This window comes from Talpa occidentalis, unplaced genomic scaffold, assembly GCF_014898055.3.
Source record: "Talpa occidentalis isolate TD23 unplaced genomic scaffold, MPIMG_talOcc4v2.1 talOcc4.9, whole genome shotgun sequence".
Lineage (NCBI taxonomy): Eukaryota > Metazoa > Chordata > Mammalia > Eulipotyphla > Talpidae > Talpa > Talpa occidentalis.
The window spans coordinates 83,322,559-83,338,301 of NW_023605305.1; the positions used below are offsets into that span (position 1 = coordinate 83,322,559).

The window sequence follows — 15,743 nt, forward strand, 5'->3', positions numbered from 1 at the left end:
AGTTACGTATTCTGACTTACATTTTCTGCTCATCACTGTGATTGCTCTTTGGAGAATCGTTTGTGGCTGGGACAATGGTGTTAGCAGATGTTGATGAAAGATGATGGTGATGTGAAAAGCTGACGTCACTGGATCCATTTTAAAATAGGGCTGGAGTAAACCACGGCTTAAAAACCACTTGCTGTCCCCTTTGTATTGAATCAAATCCTGGAACTGGTCCAGACTACCAACCTTCCACAAAGCTGGAAAGAATGAGACTATCCAGTTTGAAAGGATTGATGACAGTGAACTTCTATTTACTTTCACCTTGTGTCCCTTCTACATGATCCCAACCTCAGTCGTTACCTTGTCCTTCCTTTTCACACTAGTAAGAACTCCCTGACCTGGATTCCTTCTCAGGACATATTTTAGGTTCTTAACCTGAACCTGTGTTCCCTGAAAAGAATTGCAATTGTTTTCTATTACCAAATGGAGGTATTTTGGCATCCCACTAACTTTGCTAGCCTCTTATCAAAGTATAACAGTGGCTAGGGCCAAGGTGACAGCAAGGGAAGTGGTGACAAAAGGTTGGAGAATTGATGTGTTTCGAAGTTAGAATCTCCAGAATTTGCTTATATCTACAGAAGATGGGTGTGAGACAGAGGATACTCAGGAGTGAATCCAAGTGTTTTAGCCTGGGCCACTGGAAGGGTGGAGCTGCATTCTTTGAGATGGGGAGGTCTGCTGGAACACAGAGCTTGGGAAGCAAGCTCAGGAGCTCAGTTTTGGACATGCTAAGTTAGATATGCTTATTAGTCACCCAAGATGTTTCTCTAATGAGAATGCATTGTTTTTGAAATTTGGCAAAAACAATAAATGACATTTTAAAAGACATTCTATTGTGGGATTACGTTGTCCCAATGAATCCTCTATTGTTGGCCTAAATTGCTCAGTTGACTGAATTTCTGTTTTTAGTCAAACCATCTGGACCTGGTGTATGAAGGGGCAACTCTGGGTAACTGAGAAGCTCACTTGCGTCTAGGACCACCCTGCTTAAAAGAAAGTTGAAAGCAGACATAGCATGGCTCTGCTGTCTTGGCTTCCTGGGCCATTAACTCAACTGTTTTCCCAGATGCTTGTTTTAACCCCCTAAATACCATAAGTCCTGCTTGAGTTTCTGGACCTCTGATTCTTCCTTCAGTTTCTCTGATTTCAGATGCTCACCTAAAGTTCAAGCTTCTAGAGCACCTAGACCCTTTGTTCTTCCTGTGTCCTGATGCTCTTGAGTAATCACACCATCTGTAACTACTATACTCTCATAAATTGATGCACACTACATTTCTTGTACACTTATTTTGTGCAAAGCACTCTGCTAAGCAATGTTGGGATGGTGACATTGAGAGATGGCACTGATCATCTAGGAGGTTCCAATGTTGTGGGGGATGTAAATCTGTTTAATGAGGTGGCGACAGCAGGAATCTCATCAGTGGAAGGAGATCCAAGGCTCTGGTTTGTTCAGTAACGACCTACTTGGCCCCACCGGCTCCTCTCCAACATTTTATAGATTTTTCTCACAGACTTTTTTTGTACTTTTTAATCTCTAAAAAAAAATTTAGTATTTCTTACTTCCCCTTCCCCCATTATAAAATAACAGATATTCATTGTACAAAATATGGGAAAAATAGGAAAACACAAAGAAAAAAATCACTCATAATCTTATCTATCAGAGATAGAATGTTACTGTTTATGTTTCAGTGTATTTCTTCTCATGCTTCCAAAAATGTTGTATTGTTGGCATTTTCCCACATCATTAACAGTTTTTGGAAGCATGTTTTTTTAGATAGCTGAATAGACTTTATATCTCACCATTTATTTACTGGCCCTCTGCTGTTGAATCTTTTCAGGCTTTTATAGCTAAGTTCTCCTTGCTTGACTGCCTGTGCTGGTGTTTAGGCTGTCTCAGGCTACCTGGGGGGCAGTAAGCTCATGAAAATGGGGTGGGATCACATGGGCTGCACTCAGGTGAGAAAGTGCAGTCAGTTGGGGCATGAATAGCAGCAATTAATGAATGTGTGACTTACCCTAAGAATGTACCCATGAGAGCAGAGGCTAGAGCTGGAGAAACAAAGGCAGACTTTGTTCTCTTCTTGAAAATCTGCTCATCACTGGTAGACTCCAAATGGGTAGACCAAGGAACTCTGAAATCATGATTTTAACATGATGTATCTTTTAATAATACACACCAAGTAAATCCATTTTTCAGGGGGTCCATAAAGTAGAGATGACAGAGGACCTTTTTGTCAAAAAGTAGGGAATGATCTAAGCAAGGTGGAAGGAAATGGCATGGTGGCTCCCCTAATAAATGTAGATGTGTGTTACTGCTTCAGTGAGATTCCTCTGGGAGGGTGGGCCTAAGAGCAGAGAAAAGAAACAGGAAAAAATAGGAAAGACAGTATATTGTTTTTATAACTTGAAAACCAATAATGCTTTCCAAGACTCTATGTGAAACTCACTCTTCTCATTTGGCAATTCCAGCCACAGATGAGTGTTTCTTTGCCAATTAGAACATTCTTGAGGTGTTTTCATTTTCTTCACGTGGTGTCGGTTGCAATCTCATGGTTGCCATAATTTATAAATTAAAGTTGGGCATTGTAGTAAATTCCAGGAAAACCAATAAAACCACAAGTGTGCAGTTAAACCATTCTGTTTTTTTTCTATTTGTTTTTTGTTTTGAGGTTTAAATTTTTTTCCTGTGGGAAAGACAAGAAAGTGAAAAAAAAGTTTCCAGGAGTGGATGGGTGCTTTATATATTTCTAACCTCCACTATTCTTTTGTCTTTTTCATGGCTATGACTATGTTCCCATTTGTGTGCAGCTATTTGATCTCCTTCCCTTATAGGAATAGTAAATAAATGAATCATGAGGAGCCAGATTTATAAAAAGGAATGGATGGAAATGCCAAGCTGATAGTACTTCTTTAAATATACTTAATCAAGAAGCCAAGTAATGTACTAGTGATATTAGTAAAATGGTCGTGTATAAAAGGTGTATTGAGGTTACATCAAGTTGTCAGAGAGTCTCAGCTCTTGAAAAACATTTTCTTATTGAGATCATATTGATTTACAAGATTATGTAAATTTCAGTTGTACAACATTACAGTTTGAAGCTGTCTACATTACAACGGGATTATCACCAAATGTCTAGTTTTTTCATATAATTGAATTTACCGCCAAATAACTGACCCCTCTTGACCTATTTTGCTACCCCCAAACCCTTTCTTCTCTGGTAATCACCAATCTGCTCTTTGTATCTGTGAGTTGGTTTTGTTCATTTTTTTTATATTTCACATATGAGCAAAATTATATGGTATTTATCTTTCTTCATCTGACTTATTTTACTTAACATAATCCCCTCATGGTCCATCTATGTGGTCACATGCGTCAAGATTTCATTCTTTTTAATGACTGAATAGTATTCCATTGTTTGTATGTATGTATATGTGTGTGTATATGCATGTATATCTATATATCTATCTATATCTATATATATATATATATCATTGTTTTTATCCATTCGTTCTCTGATGGGCACTTAGGTTGTTTCCATATCTTGGCTATAGTAAATAATGCTGCAGTGAACATGGGAATGCAAATATCTTTTCAAGTTAAGATTTTCATATACTTTGAATAAAATACCCAGGAATAGAAAAGCAGGTATTTCTATGGTTTAAGAATGTTAAAAATGTTGTATTTTTGAGGAATCTTCATACCGTTTTCCATAATGTCTGCACCAGTTATATTTGCAATGATGGGACCTAGGATCCCTTTTTAACAAATCCTGTCCTTTCCAAGACTTACTATTTCTTAACTTTTTGATAATACCATTCTAACAGGTTTGTGGTGATTTCTTGTGGTTTTGCTTTGATTATTTCCCTGATGATTAGTGATATTGAATATCTTTTCAAGTACCTGTTGGCTTTCTACATATCTTCTTCGTCTTTTAAAATCTTCCTCTTATTTTTGACAATTGGGGTTTTTCTAGGGGTTTTTGACAATTGGGGTTTTTGTATGAGTTTTTTTTTTTAACACATTTTGGACATTAACACATTGTTGGATATATGATTTGCAAATACCTTCTTCCATTCATTAGATTTCCTTTTTATTTCAATGGTTTCTTTTGCTGCTTTATACTTTTTGGTTTGATGTACATGATTTTGTTTAGTTTTGCTCTTGTGTCCCTTGTAGTGAACTGGGAATCAAGTTCAAATGGTTAAGGCAGATGTCATGGAGCTTACTGCCTATTTTTTTATTTTATGTATTTTGTTTTTAGGTCTTACATTCAGGTCTTTAATGCATTCAAGTTAATTTTTGGTATAAGATAGTGGTATAATTTTATTCTTTTGTGTGTGGATATCCAATTTTCTAATACCATTTATGAAACTAAACTCTTTTAAAGTGCACTTTCAGCCTTTTTCTGAGACTTTTTCAGGATTTGTTGTTGTTGTTGTGTATGGGGTGAGTCTTTTTTTTTTTTTTTTTTTTTTTTTTTTTATAGAGGCATGCTTTTATTTATTTGTTTGCTGGTTTGTTTGTTTGTTTTTTTTATACATGCACTGGGTACAGTCAGAAGCGCGGGAGGGTGAGAGAATTCACCAGAGCCAGAGCGGGGAGCAGAGCAGGCAGAAGGACCGAAGTACACTGCTGAGGGGAGCAGCGGGCGCAGGAGAGGTCTGCACGCCATGTGGGACCCTCCTCTGGTGGCCGGGAGCAGCGGGGATCGAACCGGCGCCGCAGAGGCCGCGGGCAGCTTCGCAACCCAGCGCTCAACCGCTGCGCCACCGGGGAGGCCCTGTATGGGGTGAGTCTTGATGAATGCTCTGCAGCATCATTTTCCTAGTGAGCTCCACAGAATGCTGAAGAGTGGAAGGACTTCTGTTACTTGTGCCTGTCCTGAAGTCTTTTTATTTTTTTTTTTAAGATTTATTTTTTTATTTATACAAGAGCCAGGATATAGGGCAGATGTGTGGGAGGGTGAGATGATTCACCAGAGACAGAGTGGGGAACAGAACAGGCGGACTGATGAAATACACTGCTGAGGGGAGCAGCGAGTGAGACAGGAGAGGTCTGCTCACCATGTGGGTTGCTTTGAGGCCGGCAGGGATCGAACTGGCACTGCAGAGGCTGCGGACAGCTTCACAGCACTGCGCTCAACCGACTGCACCACCAGGGAGGCTCCCTGAAGCTCCATGAAGCTGGGAGCAACATTCCATTTCCCCATTTTGCCTGTGAGGAACAACCCTTCCCTACTGCTGCTCCTTATGGTTTGGATATGACCGAATCCAGAGTTGGGTACACATTCTAGGACCTTTTGGTCAGCATACTCCATCTTACTTGTCTGGGGAATCAGTGTAGGGAAACCATATGAACAAAGACAGGCCAGTGAGTTTTATGTTGGGCTCCTTTTGGAACTACTGAGAAAGAGTCCATTTTCATTGGGGTTGCTGTAGAGGTAGAATGTAAGTTCAATGCTGATAGCCTTGTTTCTGCTTTTTTGAAAGAGACTGCTCGAATGAAACCAACATGGGAAATGAAAGACCTCAAATGGAGGAAGAATAAATCACTTTGACACTGTTCAAGACTGAGGTATAAAGCTAGCCTGTCCCTGGGCTTACAGAAATTAACTTTTCTATTTAAGTCAGTTTTGGGACTTCTCTTACTTGTCACTGAAAGAATTTTAGTTAATTGAAAAAGTATTTTGTGAAAGCTGATCTTTCATCAAACCTGAGAGACCCTGGGCATATATTAGTTGGGGTTCTCCCAGAAGCAGACCTTACAATAGGATGTATGCACACCTAGTTTGTTTGGGAGATGGGGAGTGGGGAAATGAGACAGTGAAAGAAAGCAATGTGATAAACAGGACCTTGTCAAGACTGCATCTACTGTGGGTTACTGGGACTTAACCCCAAGCGTAACTCTGGGAGACTATAGAACTCATGCCTCAGAGTAGTCCCAACCAAGTAGTAAGGGAGCTGGGAGAGTCATACACCCTTCAGTGATTGCTTGAGGTCTGCTCTTGGGATTGTATTCATTTCCTGGCACTTCAAGTCTGTTCTTCAAGGATAGAGAACAAAGTTATGGGGTGGGGGTGGGGGTGGGAAAAGAGGGAGGGGAATGAGAGAGACAAAGACACAGAGAGAGAACTTAGCCTCAGACAAAGTGGTGCAGATAACTTATGGTTGGAAGTCCGCGGACTCTGAGCTAAACAAAGAAAAGGTTTTTGTGTTTTTTTTTTTTTTTAATCTAGTTACTTCTTAGACTCTTTAATATGCTAATACAGATACTGACTATCCAAAAGCAAGGTCATGGTATGCTATGTTTTCCAAATTTATTTTACAATAGAGCCAATTCTTTCTGTAGATCATTTTTTTTTTTTTTGAATTTGCAATCTATAGTGCTTGATTTGGGAAAAATCACCTTCAAACATCCTAGATGTAAGGTAAAACCTAGTATATAAACTTGCAGGATTCAATAGCTTTCACCTGAAAAAGCTGAAGAAATCAATGGGCAAAATCAAAAACATATGACTAATGTTATGGACTGAATATTTATGATGGCCTCCCAAATTCATATGTTGAAATGCTAGCCCCTCATGTGATTTTTTTTGTGGGACTAGGGTCTTTGGGCAGTTATGAGGTTACCACATGAATAGGCTTTGTGACTTCCAAGAAGATACTTGAGAGAGCTTATCTTTTCCTGTCTCTGCATTCCACCTTTTGAGGACAAGGGAAAAGACAGACATCTACAACCCAGAGAATGGCCCTCACCAGACTCCAGATCTGCAGAGACCACGAGGTCAAATTTCTTAGCCTCCAGAACTCAAGAGAACTAGATTCCTTTTGTTTATAAGTCTATGGTATTTTTGTTAGAGCAGTTCAAACTAAGGCAACCCGCAAGTGTAATTGTTATATTTTTTAAATTTTGCAAATGACTACTGTAGATGATTCTATAGTCTCACTGTCATTTGATAGTGAGGCAACAAAGGCCCAGAGAGTTCAGTCACTTTCTTAAGACTGTTAACCAGTTTGTGCAGCATCATGACCAGAATCTAAGTTAAGCTCAGGGTTTGTTCTCTCTGTGGATCAAGTATTTACAATTAATCTCGGGCCTCCCTGGTGGTGTAAGGGGTTAAGCACTGCACTGTGAAGCTATCTACAGCCTCTGCGGCATGAGTTCGATCCCCGTCAGGCCAGGGAGCAACCCACATGGCGCAGTGGACCTCTCCTTACTTGCCCGCTGCTCCCCTCAGTGTGTATTTCAGTCAGTCTGCCTGTTCTGTTCCCCACTATGTTTCTGGTGAATCCTCTCACCCCCCACATCTCTGGCCTGTACCCCGCTCTTGTATGCATAAATAAACAAATCTTAAAAAAAAAGATTTGTAAAATTAATCTCAGAGCTGTGTTGGACCCACATTTAGTGCTATAATCATTCAAATATACTGCCAATCTTCTCTATACTTTTCCTTGTTTAATTGTTTGCATTAATAGGTAGCAAAATCTGGGATCATTTTTCATGTTAGTTTTGCCAGTGAAGGTGTTGGCACTGAATATCACATTTGTGGGGCAGGCTGGCAGGTCACCTTCATCATGTCTAGTCTTGGCATTTGTTCTAGCTTTGTCTAGAAGTCTCTATTTCCTCCCACATGCTTTTCTAGATCACTCTCATAAATGCACCCAAACTCCTGGATGCCAGTGAATCAGAGAGACTGCAATCATGGACCAGCTTGTAGATGATTCCTTGTGTTATTAAGCGTGACTGGAAACAGTAGTTTTAATGTGTAGCCATATGTATTGTGCAGTTATAGACATTCTCAGGGTCTTGGCAAATGTGTACACAACAGGCATACACACACACAAAAGCTTAGCATGCTGATTTTTGTTGCCCAGGATGCTTTGCCCAAGTTAGTGGAGTTTGTTGTCCAGGGACATGGCCTTGGCTCTCAGTCTGAGAGAGAAAATGGGAAAGTATTTCTGCAGAAGATAAAGAACAGGGCGTTATAATTTGTTCTTATCCTCTGTTCTTAGGGTGATAAATGGCAATGAACACGGTTTCCTGCTGGCTGTCCCTGACCAGTGCCAACTCACTTGTGCTTTATATGTCTTACATATTGATGCTCACAAATTTGAAGTGTAAGTTACTAGAGGTCTGTATGGTAAGGACAATAGCAAATGCTTTTTCAAAAATCAGTAACATCATTGCCAAGCATGGCCTATTCTATCCATTTCTGCTCATCCTGTAAGACTAAGGAAAAGATATATACAGTTTATTAGGCAATTGAGTTTTGAGAATAGTTCCATCTTTTTTGAAACATTAATATAGATTTAGAGACTTGTTTTCATTAAAATTGCTGGTTGGAAATGTCTGCAATGTATCTTTATTATGATTGATTTACAAATACTGTGTATAAATATCAAATATTTAAACAGCATATCTCTCTCTGTCATTATTGAGATTTGAAAATTTAGTGGTAAGATTTATTTATTTATTTATTTATGCCTAGAAGAATGGGGGTTTAGGCCAGAGGTACAGGGGGTGAGAAGGTGGTAGGTAAGAGGATTCACCAGAGACAGTGGGGAATGGAACAGGCAAATTTACTGAAATACACTGCTGAGGAGTGCAGCGGGTGAGACAGAAGTCTCCTGCGCCACATGTGGGTTAGCTTCTGGGCTGGGATCCAACTCAGGTCCTGGTGGTGCTAATACTGAAACTTAACCCCTATGCCATCAGGAAGACTCCAGTGCTAAGTTAAATGATACTCTGTATACACATGTAGGGAATCTGTCTTAAATTTGACTCTTAACTACATGGCTAACACATGGGTATACCCAAACATAACTCCAGAGTCAAATCTGAATATATTGTGATGGGCTCATAAATGGTTAATCTTAACATATAATGCTAGTATTTTAATGGATCCACTATTACCATTAGGAATATCCTTCAAGTTCTAGTAATCATTCATACGGGCCCAGGATTATGTTCATCTTCTGGTGGATACAAAAGTGAAAGGGAAATATCATCTTTACCTTTTAGGACTCAAATGGCTGGACATGTATTTGTGATAAGTACCGGACAGTAAAACATAGATCTCACTAGGCACTAGATTATATGATACACACTGAGAGAAACACACATTTCAAAATAGGAAGAGCCATGTGAGCTGAGGTGGTTGGAAAGGAGGAAGGGGAGGGGATACTTTGTCCTATATTTCATATCTCTGGGTTTTGAAATTTATTGCTGAGTTGATTATTTGCTCAGTGCTTATGGGTACTTCAGCCCAATTTTTGTTTCTCATAGGTGGACACAATGGAGTTGATTCTCCTACAAATATTCTCTTCTCTCTACCAAAGGAAGGTCTATCCAGAGAGTGTTTTATCTTTTCTTGTGCCACTTTTGGGTTGATGCTACTAAAAAATATGAAGACATAACTTCAAATTTAACTTTTTGGTTAAGGCATTTGATGTGTGATTGTAAAAAATAGAGTAGTGTGATATAGTAGAACAATGAGATTGGAAGTCAGGAGATCTATATTTGAGTCCTAGCCTCAACAATTTCTGAGGGATATTGATCAAGTAACCCAACTTCTCCTAGTTTTCTCACCTATAAAATGGAAAAAAATGACATACTCTATTTGTCCTATGTTGCTGTAAGACTCAAGGACACAATAAAGTAAAAATGTATTTTTATAATCTATAGTACCTAATGTAAATATGAGGTATTATTAATAAAACCTTAAGCAAATGTATCACTTTCCTCAGCTGTAAAATGGAGATAGGAATTGTATCTAATCATTGGATTATTCTGAGAAATAAAAGGAATACAGCATGTAAAGTCTTCTAGAGGAGTCATGGCAAAGAGATCTCAATAAGTCTAGAAAATGTAAGGATAAGATAAAGAGAAAAGCCAAAAATAAAGATTCTTGCTTGTAACATTCTCACTCATCAAAATTAGCCTTTACCTTCAATGTTAAAAATGTCATCTTTGAGTGAGGCTGATTATTCTCAAAATAGTAGTTTCCTATTTCAGTCAGCACTGCTCATTTTGAGGGGCTTATAGGTCTGTGACTCTGCCCAGATGGGGCCACCTAGGGATGGGAATCAATTATGTCAGAACTCCTCAAAGTGTGGTCCAAGGTCTAGTCTCCTCTATTATTTATGCTGTAATATGACAACAGCCATACTTAGTTTCTGGCATAAATTAATAATTTGACATTGAATTAATAATTATCCAATGAATACCAACCAGACATCACCTCATTGGTGTCTCACTGAAATCAATGAGGGATATTGCACTTTGGGGAGGTAGTGGATGGACTTGGGCCATCAGGGCCGAGTATCTTAATGAAGTGATCCTTGGATCAAAGAGTCTGTCATCCTTGGATTAGTCCTCCTTGGACTATGGTTCTCTGTGAAGTAGCCCATCTGGAAGAAATGTGGGTACACTTAAAGAGGAAGCTAGGCAAACTCAAACAGTGTTTTGTTTCTAGGGGCCTAGGTATCTTACACTGTATGTTGTTCTCAGACTTTATGTATCCATGGATCTGTTTTTGGGGGAGTGGAGCAGAAAATCCCTAAAGGGGAAAATCAGTTTTTCTTTTTGAAAGAGGAAAGATTTTGGAAGGTTTTCTCAAGCAGAAAATTTCCAGAAGAATTCATCACCATAGCATCGCCATAGTTCCTTAATCTTCAGCCTTTCTCTCTCAAGGGCCATGTTTTTAGTCTGTTAAAGGGAAAAAAATGAATGACACTTCTTATAGATGGTCAGGCAGGCTTTATTCAAGGGCATCACAATGGATAAAGGACTACTGCAATGGGATTTTACAGTGGGGGACAGAGATTGGGTTCATCTCTGAATACAGGATGGACAAGTAGGTTGGGTCAATGGATGGAAAATTACCAAGCAAAACATCCAGGACAAAGGGAGTTCTGATTAAACCAACCCAACCGGATTCTTGTTGAAGACAGGTCCGGGCACCCAGATATCACCCGGTGAAGGCAGACGTGGGGAACCCCACAGAGTAGAAGGTTCTGGCTAAACAGATTCAGCAGGATTCTTGCTAAAATTAGAGTTTACAAGGATGGGCGCTGATGGGCCTAGGAGGGGATTCAGGAGCCTGACTAAAGTTTGGTCAAGCAAGACTCTTTGCCAAGTTGCATCAACTGAAACCCCGGAGAAAGTTAATAGAAAAACTGGAGTCAGGTCAGATGAAGTCTCTTATTGGTGCAGGTGAGTGGTGGGCTCGTGCTGAGAGAGTGTGGATTATGCAGGTCATTAAACAGCTGCACACAGTTAAACCACACTTCCCAGCCTCCCTTGCAGGTGGACGACAGGAAGCTGAGTTCTCTCATAATCACTTCCACTTCCAGCCTGGCTCCAAGACCTCACTTGTGCCCATGTTCCTTCTCGGTGGCCCTGGCTTGGAGAGGAAGCCCAGAGACCTTGTGTAGCAGCAGGAAGACATGGAGCAGGTTTCCTATGATCCAAGCAGACAGGTAAAGGAGAGTCCTGGAGCCCTCAGTTGCTTTTCAGGCTTTTATTGATCTTTTACCCGGTACACAGCAGGCAGGGGTGCCTGGGGTGTCAGGAAGCTGGGCTCTGGTGTTCTCTCGTGGTTCTTCTCTTTTGCTGCTCTGCTGGTTCTGCTCTCTTCTGGTTCTGCTCTCTTCTGGTTCCACTGGTGTCCCTGTGACACCACCCTTATAAGCCCAGTCTCAGCCCAGGTGTACCCACATACGTTTGCCCACACCCCACTCCAGGTGGCTGCCATCAGGCATGCATTCAGGACCGCAGGGATCCATCATCAGTGCTAATGGTGGGAGGGCGGAAAAGCCTGATACATTTTCATTTACCCTACACCTTGTCACTTCTAGATTGCAGAACCCCAAATGAAGGAGTCTGGGCTTCTGAGTCATTATTTGGAGACTATCTGCTTGAATTTTACATGAGAGATCATTGCTGTTTTAAGCCTCTGGGATCTTGGTGGTTTGTTACTATAGTTAACTTACCTTTTGACTATGCAGGGGAAGGTGACTGTCATTAAGCAGAACAACTTCATCCTTTCTAAAGGGAAATCAATGTCTAGCCTCAGTTGAACAGGACACTCTAGAGTGGACGTAGTCATTGGTGTATACCAAATGTCAGGTGAGCTCTGGAGTCTAAAGGTCAACTCTGGAGTCTTTGGAGCAGAATTATTAGCATGTGAGGTTTTTTTTTTTTTTTTTTTACACAGGAGAAGCATCTCATCTAACCCCCACAGAATCTATCTGGATGAACTCAGGAGATGAAATATCCCACAAGTTAGTGAATTCCAGTGATGTGCCAGAATTCAGTGTTTCCCTAAATTTATTCACATGTTTCCCAGGGAACTTAAATGTTCTTATTATTGAAATCGTTAAAAGTCCTCATTATTGGAATTAGAAAATGAACTCAGAAGTTTCCTATAAAAATGATCCCAGGTTACTTGGGAGTCTCCTCACTAACCTGTTCATACCCACTAAGAGCATCTAGCGTCTCAGACTCTGAGCAAAGCAATTGATATTAAAGGAATGATACAGATGCATTTTTGAAGGTCAGAGTGGGCAAGGGGAGATGGAACTATCTAGAATGAGGAGTGCCCTGGGGGAGAGGATTTGGCTGCGGGACTACAATTCATGGACTTCTGAGTGCCTCAGAGGGTCACAAAAAGAGGAAGGAGGGCTCAGGAAATAGGATGGCAGAGAGTGAGAGGGAAGGAGGCAGGCAGGCAAGGTTTGCCCTGGCATGAAGTTTGGCTTAGTGAAAAAAGTTCAAAATCCTTTTCATGAAAGATCTTTTGGGCTTCATTCCATCGTGGAGGTGAAACTCTAACCTTTTCCTTACTAGTAAGGAAGAGTTCTACCGGTTTTTCTTATATAAATGGGACAAGAGTAAGTGTTTTGTGCTCTTAAATTGATCATACTTTTTCCTGGCATGCTGTTAAGTAGCTGTGTTCCATCCCTCTAAGAATTTCTGAAGGAATTCAGAGATAGTGAAAATGCTGTTTGAGTAAAAGTAAGGCCTGGAACAAACTGATTTTGCCTTTGATTGGCTAATCTCAACTCAATTAAAAAAAAAAAGATGGTGGGTTAGGAAAAAATGATCATGTGAAATTTTTTTCCAAAATAATATCTCTGTCATCACTAATATTCCTCCTCACCAGTCTCTTCTTCTCTGGGATTCCTCTTACATTGGCAGCTTTAGAAATTCAACATCAAGCTACAGCTGCTGGAAAACCTCAGACTCAGCTAAGGATAAAACAAAGAAGGTGCAAAGGAACATTCTATTCCTGAATGTAGAACCACAGATTTCAGGCACATATGTTATTAGTTAGCCAGTTAGTGATGTTTTATTTCAGTTCGGTGGGAACATGTATTCGTATGTGTCTTGTTTAGCTAATTATTGAAGCTTCTGCTGAGAAGCCCACAGAAACTCTTGGTCGGGTATCTACAGACCGAGAGTACCCAGAAGCAGGCTGCCTCCGACTGTTCTGTTGTCCTGACACTGACAGGCAGCAAGTACATGTTTATTTAGTGAGCCAACCAATTATGAAGACTCACCTTTTAGTTTTCTTCTTCACTATGATAGAGCCAAGCAACCACCTGCACTAAATGCTATTTCCCCACACATAGATTTCTCTGAAAGATAAATTCAAGGAATCTGAGAGTGGAGATTGATGACAACACATTCCTCTTGACTTGATGTTCACTGGGTATGTGTTCTGCAACCATCCCAGGCCAGATAGAGAATTTTGGAGCCCTTAGCATCATCTCCACAGGTTAGGGGAAAACAAGCCAGGAAGACAGCAACTTGGGCTGCCCTGCGAATCTCTTTCCTCTTATAGCCATCCTTCACCCCCTGTGATGCTGCCCTTATATGGTTAGTCTCTCGGCTCAGGTGTGCTCACTTATGCACACCCACATCATGCTCCAGGTGTCCACTATCTCACATTCATACCCTGAGCCACACTCCCAAGCATCTCCTGCATTTGAGGCCACAGGTGGTAGCAACAGAGGCCAGTGGTGCAAAGCCTGAGCAATCTTCGTTTACCTTACACTATGCCAACCCAATTCTGATTTTTTTTTTCAGAGCTTTAGGCACAAATGACTGTTTATTTTTCCTGCCTAACATACATATTTGCTTAGCATTGCCATGAAAAAGACCCAACTCTATTCTAGTGCCAGAAGGCACAGGGTAGGTTCACTATCGATTTGGGCAGTGTCAGGTCTGGAAGAACCACTGAGCAGGTTTTCTGATCCCATGCAGACCGGGTAAAGAAAGGAGGAGTCAGTGTCCTCAGTGGTTTTGCAGGTTTTTATTGGGATTACCAGGGACATGGCAGGCAGGGGCGCTAGGGGACCGGTAGGCTGGCAGGCCTCCTAGCCCCCAGCAGGTCTTCACTCTGGGCTCTCTGGCCTTCTCTCAGCTTCTGCTTCTCTTGCTTCTCTCTCGGCTTCTGCTGGCGTCCCCGTGACACCGCCCTTAAAAGCCCAGTCGAATCCCATCTACCTATGCCCACACCCTACTCCAGGTGCCTGCCATCAGGCATGCATTCAGGACCGCAGGGTTCCGTCATCTATCCTAATGGCAGGAGGGCAGAAAAGCCTGATACCTTTTACCTTACCATACAGTCCACCCCCTCAGGGTTTTCTGCCATATAGTCTTCATATATACAATTTTCTTAGCAAACATAAACAATGCAGCCATGGCCCACAAAAGCAAATGCATCACAATATAACAACAACAACAAAAAAATACAACAGAACACAAATAAGTCCAGGCAGGGCTCCAATCTAGTGGCAAAAGACAATTATTGGTACCAGCAGATGAGCCACCACATCTGCTGCCAAAGGCACTGCTCATACGAGGGAGGGGAACCACTCACGGCATCTACTGTAACACACCAGGAGCCGTCAGCCTTCCTGGCCTTTTCTGGCTGCAGTCTCGGCTACAAGCCACACACAGCATCCACCCCCAGGATGCACTCACTCTGGGACTGGCGATTCTATACTGTTGGGGGTAATCGCCAACCCTCAGGGTTTCTGTCTGCAGTCGCTCCAACACTCAGCCTTCATAGCCACCAATGTGACCCGCAGACCCCTGCACTCAGGCCAACCCACTGCACAAGCACATGGGTCGGGGATCCTTGGATCCAAACTCTACATTCATCTTGGGCTCCACCCCAAGCCACGTTCCCCACCCGTCCCCCAAGGACGGGTTCCTCAGCTCCTCACCCTCACTCAAGAACGAGCAGGGCATCACCCACAGGTGATTTTACGAGACTCACTGTCCTTCCTCAGCTTACTTAGTGCTTAACAGCCACTTAGGGCTTCCCAAACTTAGCATCAGTACCAGCTTTTGCTTTCTCAGTTGGCTTTTCTCCTCTGCTTAGCTGCTGGGCATACACAGGCTGCTTTGGGCCACTGAGGCCCACTGGCCACCCCCAGATTCCCATCTCCTGGGGTGTACAAACAATAGCATTCTCCCCCAGAGTCCCCAAAACTTAACTTACCAAAGTTCCTCCGCCTTCTGGTGGGATTATCAGTCCAAGTTCATTAGCCCAAGTCCATTGGCCTCTCCCTGCCATCAGCACTGGGCAGCTCCAAGTCGTGGTCCTCTCTTCCCCGATGATTCTTGCTGCCTCAGGGGTCATTGGCTGGTCCTCTCGGGTGTCTCCTCCACGCGAGATCTTGTC

At 41.7% G+C, this 15,743-nt stretch overlaps 2 long non-coding RNA genes across 3 annotated transcripts in view; both read left to right on the plus strand.

The window, feature by feature from the left end:
* LOC119236391 (uncharacterized) overlaps positions 1–8,450 on the plus strand; it is a 119,759-nt gene extending 111,309 nt beyond the window's left edge. For both annotated transcript variants that reach the window (XR_008550156.1, XR_005123045.2), the window contains 2 exons: positions 5,536–5,620; positions 8,059–8,450. This is a non-coding gene — a long non-coding RNA (uncharacterized LOC119236391). The remainder of the gene's footprint in view (positions 1–5,535; positions 5,621–8,058) is intronic.
* A 2,956-nt stretch (positions 8,451–11,406) lies between these two features.
* Positions 11,407–15,743, plus strand: part of LOC119237066 (uncharacterized) — a 506,617-nt gene continuing 502,280 nt past the window's right edge. The window contains exon 1 of the long non-coding RNA XR_008550158.1: positions 11,407–11,526. This is a non-coding gene — a long non-coding RNA (uncharacterized LOC119237066). The remainder of the gene's footprint in view (positions 11,527–15,743) is intronic.